A 12,643-nucleotide genomic window follows, 5' to 3' on the forward strand; every position below is an offset into this window, starting at 1 on the left:
TTGCTTCATTGTCTTCGTTCTCACGTATTTTCGATTTGCATAATTACAATCCCTTCATCGTTCTTCTCATGACACCACGTTCTCAAGGTCCCCTTCTCTTTTCCGTTGTGTCGATTCTTTTCAAATGCTTTGCTCGATCGCAGAAAAACAAAATCGAAGATTTTGCACCGGTGTATTGCCAGCGGATAATCGAATCTCGTGATTGGCCGAGCACGTTGGATACAGTTTTATTCAGAAGGTTGGTCGAGTTTCATAGCAGGGATGTTAAAAGACGAAAGGGAAGGAAAGCGAATCGACGTTTATGTGCGCGTCCTCTTGGCACGTTTCCATCGTGTACCGTTGAGCATCGAGAGAAAAGGAAATAGCGCTTTCTGGGTGGGCCTTAATTAACTTGTTCCTTTGCATACTTGAATACGCTCGAGCGTGACTACGTTCGCAAGTTTGCCGACGCTGACTTTCATTTACCGTCGCGTCGAAAATCGTTTTAATTGTCTCGTTTGATTTTTATCTTTGCTTCGTTAGCGTAGCGTCGTCGGTATCGTTGCTTCTTCCGTTTCCTTATCCAGTTCAAAGGTTCGGAGAACGCTTCGACTTTGTTCGTTCCTACAATGACAACTTTAGTTGCCAATAATGGTAATACAAAGGTCAATATCATTTTTCTATTTACGTAATAAATGTTTTTCAAAGTGATGGAATTTATGGGGAAGATGAAAGGAGAACTTGCAATTTGGATCGAAATATCTCGTCACGTATCTGGAAGCATAAGGTTCGCGTATGGCGAACATGCATGTTAATAGAAGCGAAAATTCAAGTTTCTGGAGAGGAGCGAAACGAAGCGTTCCGAAGGGTTTCGAGTTTTATAGCTTCGCGACCTCTGCACGAAATTGCCCTCTTTCTGTTTGCGCAAGCTTTCTTCCGCGTCTGATTTCCGCAGATACTCACGTACTTTTTTACCAAGATTTTTCTCCCGGCGGCACTGAATACACAGGCGGAGTCTCTGCGTGATTCACGTTGTTTGTATAGTAAATTAATGCCCTCCTAAAAGACGCCTTCCTTTTTGTTTAAGAAGATGCTTAGATTAGAAATTGAAAGTATATGTTTAACGGAGAACGCCTCGTGTTATCACAAAAACAGGGAACATAAATATTTCTATTTAGACAACGATTCCGCGTTAAATGTGAATTTAAATATTTGGAAATTCGTTGGTTCGCGTTTTAAAGTCGAATTTCTTGCAAGCGGTGAAGTTTAACGTTCGAAAAAATTTGCATCTGCTTTTAGATATGAGATAATTTTCGAAAATATTAAAGAACACGCTTTGCATTCGAAGGATACATATTCGACGACGTACAACTAGAAGGATAACTGAACAACGAGACTTCACGTAAATCAGCAGCTTCTGTAATTTCGTTTCATTACTCCAATTTCAGTATCAACGCGAACTCACGTGTTATTTCAACTTTTCGTTTCAGTTACTTTTACTTGATTCGTTCTATAGGTTTTCCAAGCGCGATAGGACAGAGCGAAGTCTGAAAGAAAACGCAAACATCTTTCCGTCTAACTTGACATTATACTTGCAAATTCCACCATATACATCGATGTGCAAATTTTTCATCCGATAAACAAGCATTGCGATAAGCATCGCGCAATTAACAGCGACAATGAAAATATCACGTCACGTGTCATGGTTATTGTTGAAACGATTTATTTCGCATAACTAAACGGCAAACAGACGATTTCCTAGTCATCGAACGATCGTTTCTTCTTGAAGGGCGAATTTTACGCAATGCGATTTGAAGTAGCTCGACGTTTAATCTAATCTAATCGATCGTTACGTTTTCGTTTTTGTTTCAGATTGTCAGACCACTCGGGAAACAATGGCCTTCGATTCTACGGGAAATAAAATTCTACGGGCCGTCTGAGATTCCGGGCAACTTTCGCGACCAAAAGGTATTAGTTCCTCGAACTCTTCGGTTCGCCTTCGAAAGTTGTTCGAGTGGTGAACAAAGAACAAGAAGAGGAACCGTTGGACGAAGGACGACGAGCAAACAAAAAGGGAAGAAAGCAGAAAGGAAGGATCTTGCCAATTACTGCCGCTCTGGAATAAGGTAAGTCAACCGCGTTTTCAAATTTTCAACAACTTCTCTGATATCATCCGAGTAACTACCGTCAAGCCACCCTTTATCCTGTTGTAGAAAGTTTGCTTTTTCTCCCTCCACGATCGGTATTACGTTTCTTATCGGCTATTTTCTCTCGTGGATTAACGTTTTGTCCCGTTCTCGCTCCTGGCTCGTTCCCGAGACTCTTACGGGTTTCTTTAATTGAAATTCTGCGAATTTCTTTGCCTTTCTTCCACCAATGGTAATGTTCGTGCGTTTCTTTTCATAATACAGATACAGAGATGGCGTATTTTATACTTTGCTTCTTACGCCACGATATTGCGAGTTTCTTTCTGTTGTTGATTTCAATTATTACGAGAAAATGAGAATTATAAATTAATAGAAATTCTTCGTCGAATATAAGAAAATCGAATAACAACGATTTTACCGAAATACTCGTAAACGGAACAAAGTTTCTCTTCTTACGATATAACATGGTTGTGATAAAGTTCTTTCAATCGTTACATCGCACTTTTACGCATCGTTCGAACGTCTTTGCGTTCGCGTATCGTCCGCGCGAATTTAATCACGCGAGTTTAAGGTCTCGGGGTTTAAGATCGTGCTTAAGAGAGGAAAAGCTTGAAATAGCGCAACGAGTCTGCGCCGAGGGACAATCTCGTCCTCTTGGGTTTCCGATGTTGACAACTATTGACTCCATTTGTCTCCCTCGTTGTCCCATGTATCTTACTTTATGCTAACGTTTCGCACGTGATGTTCCAACGATAGCCGCTGTGGGTCACGTTTCTTACGAGTGCACTTAAGCTGCAAGGTCTCCCGCTCACGTATAAGAATTTGTCGCAACGCTGGAATTTCATGGTCTTTATGAAATAAATCTCCGCTAAGTTGATTTTGAAAAGTCGACCGGCCAGCTTACGCCTCTTCGCAAACACTGTCAGCGTCTTATCGCGTTTCTGCGTCATTGTATTTATCCTGGTTGATTTACGTTTTATACTGTATGTCGAAGCAACATTTAAAATGCTATTCTCCGATGATAAATTTATTAGCAAGGGAAAACGAACGTTATATTTTAAATCCGATGTTAGAATCCTCTCGTACGATAATTTACATCGTAATTCAAGTACATTGTATCTCCCGTACAACGTTGTACTCTTGCAACATGGTTTCGCTGTAAACGCGAACCGAAAATTTAAATATTTAAAAATTTGAATACTAAAAAATTGGAATGTTTGAAAATTGAAATGTTTTACGAAATTGAAAAGTTATAGGTTGCGGATTTCTTCTCTTACAATATTGTTACATGGTTTACCATGTATTAGGTCGTCCGAAAAGATTCTCTCGTTTTATAAGGACACAACGGATGCACGACATTTTCCGTTTTATATTATTTTATCGAATTACGTATGATCCATTTTGTTCTATCAGAATAAAGATCACAGCGTTCGGCAGATTAGCTTTCGTGTTTGTATAAAGATGCGTCGTTGTAAAAGACGGGTCTGTAAAGGAAAGACACTAATACGAATCGCATCGTATCACTGGTAAAACGTTTTCAATTTCGGTATCCGATCGATTCCATTCGCACGATAGAACACTCGAATTCGGATAAGGAAGTTTCGATCTAGACAACGGAGAAGCATTAGTTCTCCTTGGAATCGATTCGAATTAATTTCACAGTTGCTCGCCTCGTGCAACAGCGCTCTAGTTTTTGGAGTTTCTGCACGTTCGATGTCCTTCCCCTAATGTACGAGACCCGAGGAATCTAGGGATTCCTCCCTCGGGATTTATGCAACATTTTTGCGGCCGCGTATTCCGGTTGTTAGTTCTGTCTTAGCTAGTGCGGTGGAAGTGCCAAGCGAAATGGAGAGCCCTCGACGATCTAAAAATGATTTCCACCAGCCAGAAAATGCTTCGTTCTACATCGTGGTAGGATTATAATAGAGTTTCTGGAGCAAAGGAATCGAGAACAATTTAAAGTACCTTGTATTATCGCGACGTTTCTCGCTTCCCCCTTCTGTGGCAATATTTTATTTAGAATATTCGCGACCTTAACACTAACTTTACCAGGCCTTGTCAGATGTCAGACGAAGAATTGACATAAAGTTAGACGAACGAAAGAAACAACAATGAATATACAATTTTAAATTGATAAAGTTTTAGACCGGTCTTTTGACCAGGCCTGGTAAAGTTAGCGTCAACCAAACGATAAATTGCTCTTCTAGTCGGTACAAGTATCGTTTTCTTGGTGATTACGAAATGAAAGTAACGAATACCATTGAAACATTGAAAGTTGAAAATTTCGAAGATAGCAGTAGGATTAAAAAACGTATGTAGGATTCCTCAAGGTATGAGCGATTACAGCGAAATACATTTTCTTCGAGTTATAGATATCGCGAGTGATTTTTATCTATTCTTTTATCCAGATCGTTTTGACGAAGGTTATACGAAACTTTATCTTTAAATAAGATATACGCAGTTAATTGCGATTAGATTTGCTATAATGTATTTGTGACAGGAAGGTTTCTTAGAATCTTAGTCGATCTTGAGGTTGTTCGACGAAACAATGCGCTTCTCGATTTAACTTATTTAAGCTTCCCGATCTTTTGATAAAAGTGGAAGTGCAAACACGAATAATACAACGTAAAATGATATATAGGAATGATTAATGATCACGTAAGAATTCACAAAATGGTACGCGTTGAAACGAACTGAAATTTTGTCGTACTTGGTGATATCAAATGTCACAGAGAAATAATTCAATCCTCGTTACCGCATTGAAAAAATTTACACATTTTTAGAGTTTCCTATTATATGTAATTCCCTATTATATTATATTATTATACTCTTCAGCGGGAGTTTCGGTATTCGAGAGCTTGGATTACACGTTCCAAGCATGTTAATTAACAAAAAAAAACTATGATAATTAAAACTTGCTTTAACGAAATTAATTAGGAATAATAATTATATTTCAAGCTATGTTTGAGATATTTGACAGACAAATCCAACGAGTTAGTAATTTTGTTTGAATAAAGTCCTTCTATAGCGTAACTTTACGCTATATTAAATATTAGATCTCAGAATAGACCGCGATAAGAAATACTCGAAGACATTGATTGCACATTGAGATATTTATTTTTGATCGTAAAGCGGTAGATTACACGGTACATAGATTAATTATACGTTCTGTTTTGCTTGTTTTGCTCTTCATAAATCGGTCAATTTAAAAAAAAAAAAAAAGAGTTCTATTCGACGTTTTGAAATCTCGCATAAAGTTACACACTCGATATTTATTATAGAGGAATTTTATTGAAATTTCAGAAGGTTTCGTGCAACACGCGTAATATATTTACAGAACATTTCTACCAACGTTGGAATACTTTCGTAAGCTACACAATTGCCCAAGCGAATATACTTTCCGATTATTTTTATCGAATATTTGATTTATTTATAAGTTTCTTCTATCAGATCCACTTACCTCGGATACGAAATTGCAGGAATTCTCGATGAAAGTAGTTTCTACCCTATGGAAAGGTATCACGGTACAAACTTTGTTCTTCTCCAAGTTTCTGCAATTCATTTCCTTCGCGGTGCACCTGCAGACTTGTACACACGTACACGCGTATTCTGATCGATTTGAGAGACTCTTTTCAAGTAGAACAGACTTTGAGATTCCTGTGCTTTGCATCCTGCTTTCAAATATTCCTATAGAACCGATATCGGATGTTTGCTTCGCTATATATCTGGAACTATTTTTCTTTAAAGAAAAGTAGTTGAGAAAAATCGACGCGAATCGAATCGGTTTTCTTGCCCGCAAGTTCATATGGTTTAACATCGCGATACTTGTTCATCAATTTCGAGAAATGATCGTACTTCGCGAGATTAATCGATCGTGAGGTCGTAAGTTTCTTTCGAGGAACGTTCCGTAGCAGCCACCATTTTTCTACGACGTCGACAGTGGAAAAATACGTTTCCGCGAGGGAAATAATTACACTGGTTTTAGATAGAAATTGAAACGTACTTGTAGATATTTTATTCTTTTATCAAAGATACTTGTTCGAAATACGTTACATGTAAAAATGATGTTTTTCCTTATCAGAAGTTACTGGTAAAAATAAATTACATATAAAAATCATTCCTCTCGAGATAACTGCTTTATCTTCGATAAACCTATGCTTCCTTAAAACTTACAAAAATTAGAATTCCTTCGAACTATTATTCATCTGTTTCGTAGCGTATCTGTACACGTGTTTGCTCTGTCCTTTCCACCTGTACAAGAAACTATCTTTTCCAGAATTATTTTACAAATTACACATCTTTTATCTTATCTGTGTGTAAAGAAAGAGAACTACCTGAAATCGAAGATTCCATAGAAAGATAAATTTACATACGTTTAACTTACGTGCCTTTCTCTCTATTATCTTTATTGCTTCTTTCTTTCTTTCTTTCTTTCTTTCTCCCTTTTTTTTCTTTTTACTCTTCTTTTTTTACTCTTCGTGAATGAATTTTTCACGACTGAAAGATGGATAATGATTTTTCTCTCTTCTCATCGTTCTCTCGAAAATACGTACTATGCGACAACCACTCCTATTATACAAGAGATTAAAGTATACATAACTGCAACAACATTGCATAATCCATTGGATAGACGATCGGTGCTTCATATAAGCAGAACGTGTACTTATTCGTTCGAGCCTGTTTCGAGTTTGTTTCGCATTGGCCGTTATTCGAAGCAATCTGAATGGAACATACCGATGCAAATACACGTTTGCACGACGATACGGTAGCCTGTTTACGTTGAAGATCGCGTTAAATAATCGTCAAGGCAATTCGCCGTGTAAGTTAATGCGAGCATGCAAACGAGCGGTGCACACTGTGCAAGTAAACAGCCACGCTATTAAGATAGCTGGGGAAACAAGAAGCAGAATCCACGAAACTCACGCTCTACTTGCCTCGTATATTACATATAAGAGTCGGGGAAAGGAGGGGGGCGTTAAACGTCACACTCTCCTCGTCACCACATCGTCACAACAGACCATCCCCAAATTTTCCGTTAATCGATGTCCCGATACTCGATCGTTCCACGTATCTACATATTCGGTATTTCAATATACCAAACGCGTGCTGTATCAAAAAGGAACAAACTGTGCTATTGCCAACGTTACAAAATACAATCGCTGTATTACAATAAGTTTGTATAATGCCATAAAAATATGTTTGAAAGAGTAAATGTAAAGTTTACATTGATATTCCGAAAGAGATACAACAGTACCAGGTGGAAAGTTCTATTTGTTCGGTCAAAGTTTGTAGAAATGGCCGAAAGAAGAGACGCGAGAGCTTTGCTCCGGTCGCGTGATCGCAGAGAGATAGACGCCTGATAAAATCACGTACCGGTACACGGCGGTATAAATCGATTCGTTATGTGGGCAACGGGTATCGATTATTATCGTACGGTTCGTGCCGATTTATTGCCGCTAGAACGCCCCGTTCCTCTTTGTTGGCGCCACTTTCTACAGGCGCTGCCGTGTGTGCGTGCACATCGCTCGTCGGCCGACTCGACGCGTTTCCTACGAGTCGCATTAATATTTCGCAGGTATGCGCCGTTGATTGCGCCGCTGTCCAAGAAATCCCGATAACGAGGAAGCGCGACTAGTACACGGAAGGACGTGCTGTAATCACTCGTGAGAATTTTCATAGGAAAACGTAATCGCGTTGAATTTCTCGCGGTCGTGTTCGCGTAAGCGAGTGGCGGAAAATTTTCTCTGTTAGTGCTGTTTTTGATCGTTCGTTTCTTTACCTTCTCAACGTTCAGCATATGCGGACGTTGTCGAAATTACATCCAGTTCCATCCATTTATCTGAACACAAAGAGATACTATTGTTCGAATCAGAAGTCGTGGATAGCCGGCAGAATCGATGAACTTCTATTATATGAACTGCTTGTCTCCGAGGTCGGATAAATGGGATTCTACTCTAGTTGGAGTTTCACAATGGTAACGATTATTGACTGATAAACTTATAAGAATGGAACATTCTAGTGAGTAACAGATTGCGGATATCTATACGGAGTTCGTATTTTGGTGAATTAAATCAAAGAAATGTACTTTGAGCAGAGATTTGTTTCGCATACTGTACATCGTAATAGGTGAAGTATTCCATTTTGGATATTTTACGTAGGGATTAGCGTTAAATGCATCTTTAGGTGTTCGAAAAATGAATCAAATTGTATGTTAAGAAATTGGGTAATTTTGGAAAGTGCCATTTTTCAGTAGTTGTAAAGGAAGTCGCCATCTTGTGTTTCCGGCCACAAGTCATATTTAATCCTTGATATTTAACATGCACACTAATTTCCGGCATCTCTGCTTTGCATAGAATTTACTTCATTTCCGGCACTGGTTCGCAAGCCGAGCGTACCATACAAGAATATGGAAGAGCAAAAATTTGCACAATTTCGAGTTACCATTTTCTACTGTAAGAATTTACCATTATTACCAAAAGCAGTTTCTGCTGCTTCTGCTACCTTTGACTCCACCAGAGGTAAATAATTGATCCTTTCTCTGGAAATTGCTATGCACGTCGCTCGTCTGCAACATTCAACAAGTTGCTTTTTACCTTTAGTCTATCAACTTTTAGAGTTCCTTTCCTAAAGTAATTACACGCGCTGTGGAACTACGTATATCTGAAAAAGTTGTTCGAAATTTTTACATACAGTTCCAATTGTTAAGTTTGATAATTTCTTGATACGCTGGTACGCGCACCTGTACCGTACTACTATACTCATCTGCTACTTATACGTTGGTACTCGTACCTAGTTATTTAGTATAATCGGCTTCGTACGTATACATAGGATAATTTCGAGTTAAAACAAATAATACCCAAGATATTCTCTAAAGAATAATTATCCGCTATATTATTATTTAATATAATATACTCTGCGGTAGAATATGTGAAATTGAAATTTATGTCTAAGATATTTGATAATTATCCTACGCGTGTTTAATATCTGCTTGCCATTTAATATCATACATTTACTGTCATTACCGTTTCTTATATGCCCACGTAATTCTACGGTATTATCACTTAAAATTAAAAGTTCTTCGTCAGAACTTTACCTTTCTTGTTCACTTTCTTCCAACGAGAAATTAGTGCTGAAGTTTGCATTTAAGTTTGATAATATCGCTTCGATATCTTTTATAGTCGTACGTCGATACTGTAATATTCTACCGGAATCTACCGGATCAAAGGGTAGTGCGCTAAAACGTCCGTTGAACAGCATAGCCGTTACGTTTAACACACGTTGGCGTTAAGTCTTGGCCGGCTCTACCGCATCAATCATTCAGGACTCTTCCTGCCTACGTGCTTCTTTTCCGTCTGAATAACTGCTCGCAAATAATTTATACGGTTAGCGAGTAATGGTTTCGAGCTAGTACAACATTACCAGCTCTCTTGTCTCGAGAAACTCTGATCCCTACTTAGTTGTTGAAACATCGTCAAACAATGCATACGGCTGTCCTGTTACAGTCGATAGTTCTATTTGCGTTCAATTATGTCCGTTAGCGAAATTAGTGTAAGTGCATTTACACTGACGCGTTGAATTTTTCTATTGCACGAAATGAATATACAGTGAGATACAAAAAGTATCTGTATAATTATTACATAGCAGTTAGAAAGATTTCTTAAACATTTTGTTTGTAATTTCATGAGAGGATTAGGGACTGGTAATTGAATAAATAGTTTAGAGAAAGTTAGAAGAGCGACATCATAGGTAGAACGAAGCGTCCGTAGTAGACGTAAATTTGCATTCTCCCGCATTCAATCGTAAGGTTACAGATACGTGAATCTACGTCACTCGCATGCAAAGCGTTGAGTAGTAGAGATTGTAACCTATTGTCATGTAATTGTTCGCGCAAATTCGTTCAACCTTTAGCTGCTGCGATTTCGCGAGCGTCTTTCAACGCTGACTGTCGTACATCGTCTAACGTGGTTGACAATTCGTTAAGAAATTTCATTTTGTATCGAGCAATATCACGACATTACGTCCACATTTAAGCAACTAACGTATCGCGTTCCAACATCGTTTATACGTGTTTGGATCGTTTGTACATTTGTTTCGTTAAAATGATAAAAGTAGAATCGTAAAGTATTTTTAAGAAATTTCAGTTTGTACTTTAGAATTTGAAAGTTTTTGTTAACATCGATTTAAATATCGATTTATTGAAAAAAAAAACTTAGAAGATAAATCAATAAATGACGTACTTGTTGGGACGAATCATTGGGGTGAATTAGTCCTGTAACAAGAATGTCGATACGTTACGCAACTTGCTTTCAAAGAGAAAATGAATTATTCGAAGGAAGCTAAAGTTACATAAATTCAAGTTTTCGTAATAAATAATATGCAAATATGGCCTACGTCTCTTACCTCGCGATAGTCTTACCTCATAAGTAAGGCATTTACACGTTGTTTTAATACTATACGTAATCGTCATCTTAACAGACAATTCTTCATTTTATTCGCGTACACCTCGATTCACGTCTCAATTAATATTTTCTAATATGTTCTAATTTACAAATTACATTCTACTTCCACGAATGGTTTAAGATATACGGGCTCATTTTTGCAAGAGTACAAGTCGCTTCGTCACAAAAAAAGGTCCTTAAAGATGTCTCATCGAAGCTTCGTTTGTTACATCGAATTACGTCTTCCAGTTCGCGTAAAAATAACGAAAAACGTATTCTTGGAAATACGGGTTCGTTGCATTATATTTCGCCAGTTTTTCGCGATGAAATACGAAATTGGAAAGCTCGAAACTCGAGCATATCGAAGAAAAACGTAGGATATTATATCTCATCGCGAATAACTTTTTCCAACGGCGGGTAAACGAACGTTTGGCCGGAAATAATTCGATCTCCTCGGTTCACCCGAGGGTAGAAAGCAAAAATCATGCTCGTTCAGAATCTGCCGTGAAATTGCTGCAAGTAGCGTCGCGGATAATCAAGTTGGGCCGTAATTCGTGTTGTGTACGACGCTCCGGCGAAGTGAAAACGATGCGTCGCGCAGCAACAAGTTCATACGTTCGCTCGTTCGATCGCTATTCAACCGTGAGCGCGCGACTGAGCCGAGAAACCTTGCCTACGGTTTGTGTGTAAGTTTAATTAAACTGCGCGCAGAAGAATGTTCGTAAATTAATCTAACTTCATGCCGGGAATCTACGCCGATCGAATCTGTTTCTCCCTGTCTGCCGATCTCTTCCGTTTAATTAGCATCGTTCTTGTTGCTATCGATACTACGTCTTCTATTAAATTGTAACGTGTTTGCATTTTTTAGATTCACACAAAAGTTTCCTATTTTATTTTATTTCGTTACATGGAGATCGTAGAAGAAAGAGTGATCTATGATGTCATTTACCATGATAGGCTAGACTGCAAAAAGTCAACTGGCTTCTGCATGTTTGTACATAGTTAATTAATTTCGATATGTTCTCTAATTGGATGCTAAAAGAGAACGATAAACCGACAGATAACGATTCTGATAAAACATTCTACGCAATATGATAAATTATCGTATCTATTTCGGCTCGTTGAATTTTTATACTCTTCAAAACGGATCTATTGTAACAAGGAAGAATAGAGTTGCTGATTAGTGTCAATTGTCTGTGTGTACATTCAGCAAAATACGAATTGATCTCTAATCTATTTCAAATGGAACATTTTACGCTAATTGCACGTTCATCGATACTTGACAGAGTCATACGATTACGAGCAACGTATTTTACAATTTGATACTGTTTCCTTAAAAACATCATTGGTAGATATATTTTGATAGTAAAATATCTTTTATCGAAATTTGATTAAAAATTATCGATCAGTCATGAATTGATCACATCGGAGAATTTGTAACGTAATAACACCCATGTTTTGAACTGTTTGGTGTACAAAGCGAATAAATTACGAATAAGGCAACGACTCGAGTGGAACAGTTTGTCGTGGAATGTTGGCAGAGATATCGAAGAATCGAGGAATGTCGATGTCATGGAGCTAGAAATTGACGTAGGTATGACACGATCTATTGAAAGCCATATATAGCGTTTTGGTTGAATGAATGAGATTCCCTTGACATTTAACCCTTTCGCTTCGGGTGCTGCTTACTTGCCCGCGAGATGATCCGTGGGTACGAGCATCGTGTATAGGCGACATCCACGAAATGACCTGTAGGTACGAGCGCCGTATATAGACGGCAACCACGCGACGAATCTTTTGTCAACAGATGGTATTGAGAAAATCCGCAATCACTTAGTTTCCAACCTAATACATTGGATAACGAGGACTTAACTATTCTATTCTCAAAAATCTTTCTAAGACCAAGAGTTTTGCTTCGGAAGGAAAAAGCTTCTAAACGTGGTTCGAAAACGATACAAAAAACGATATTCGTAACATCGATGTAGTTGTAGCGGAAAGAGCTGGACAGCTAATTTTTATCCAGTAGCATTTAATTAACAGCCGAGAAGAAATTCAAAAAAACGGGTAATGCCGGACGAA

At 38.2% G+C, this 12,643-nt stretch overlaps 1 protein-coding gene across 3 annotated transcripts in view; it reads left to right on the forward strand.

Annotated features, from left to right (window-relative positions):
* LOC117242888 overlaps positions 1 to 12,643 on the forward strand; it is a 137,801-nt gene that overhangs the window by 38,207 nt on the left and 86,951 nt on the right. For all 3 annotated transcript variants that reach the window (XM_033509938.1, XM_033509939.1, XM_033509937.1), the window contains exon 3: positions 1,852 to 2,105. The gene's annotated coding sequence lies outside the window, so the exon portion shown is untranslated. The remainder of the gene's footprint in view (positions 1 to 1,851; positions 2,106 to 12,643) is intronic.

This window comes from Bombus vosnesenskii, unplaced genomic scaffold, assembly GCF_011952255.1.
Source record: "Bombus vosnesenskii isolate JDL3184/JDL3185 unplaced genomic scaffold, Bvos_JDL3184-5_v1.1 scf7180000016279, whole genome shotgun sequence".
NCBI lineage: Eukaryota > Metazoa > Arthropoda > Insecta > Hymenoptera > Apidae > Bombus > Bombus vosnesenskii.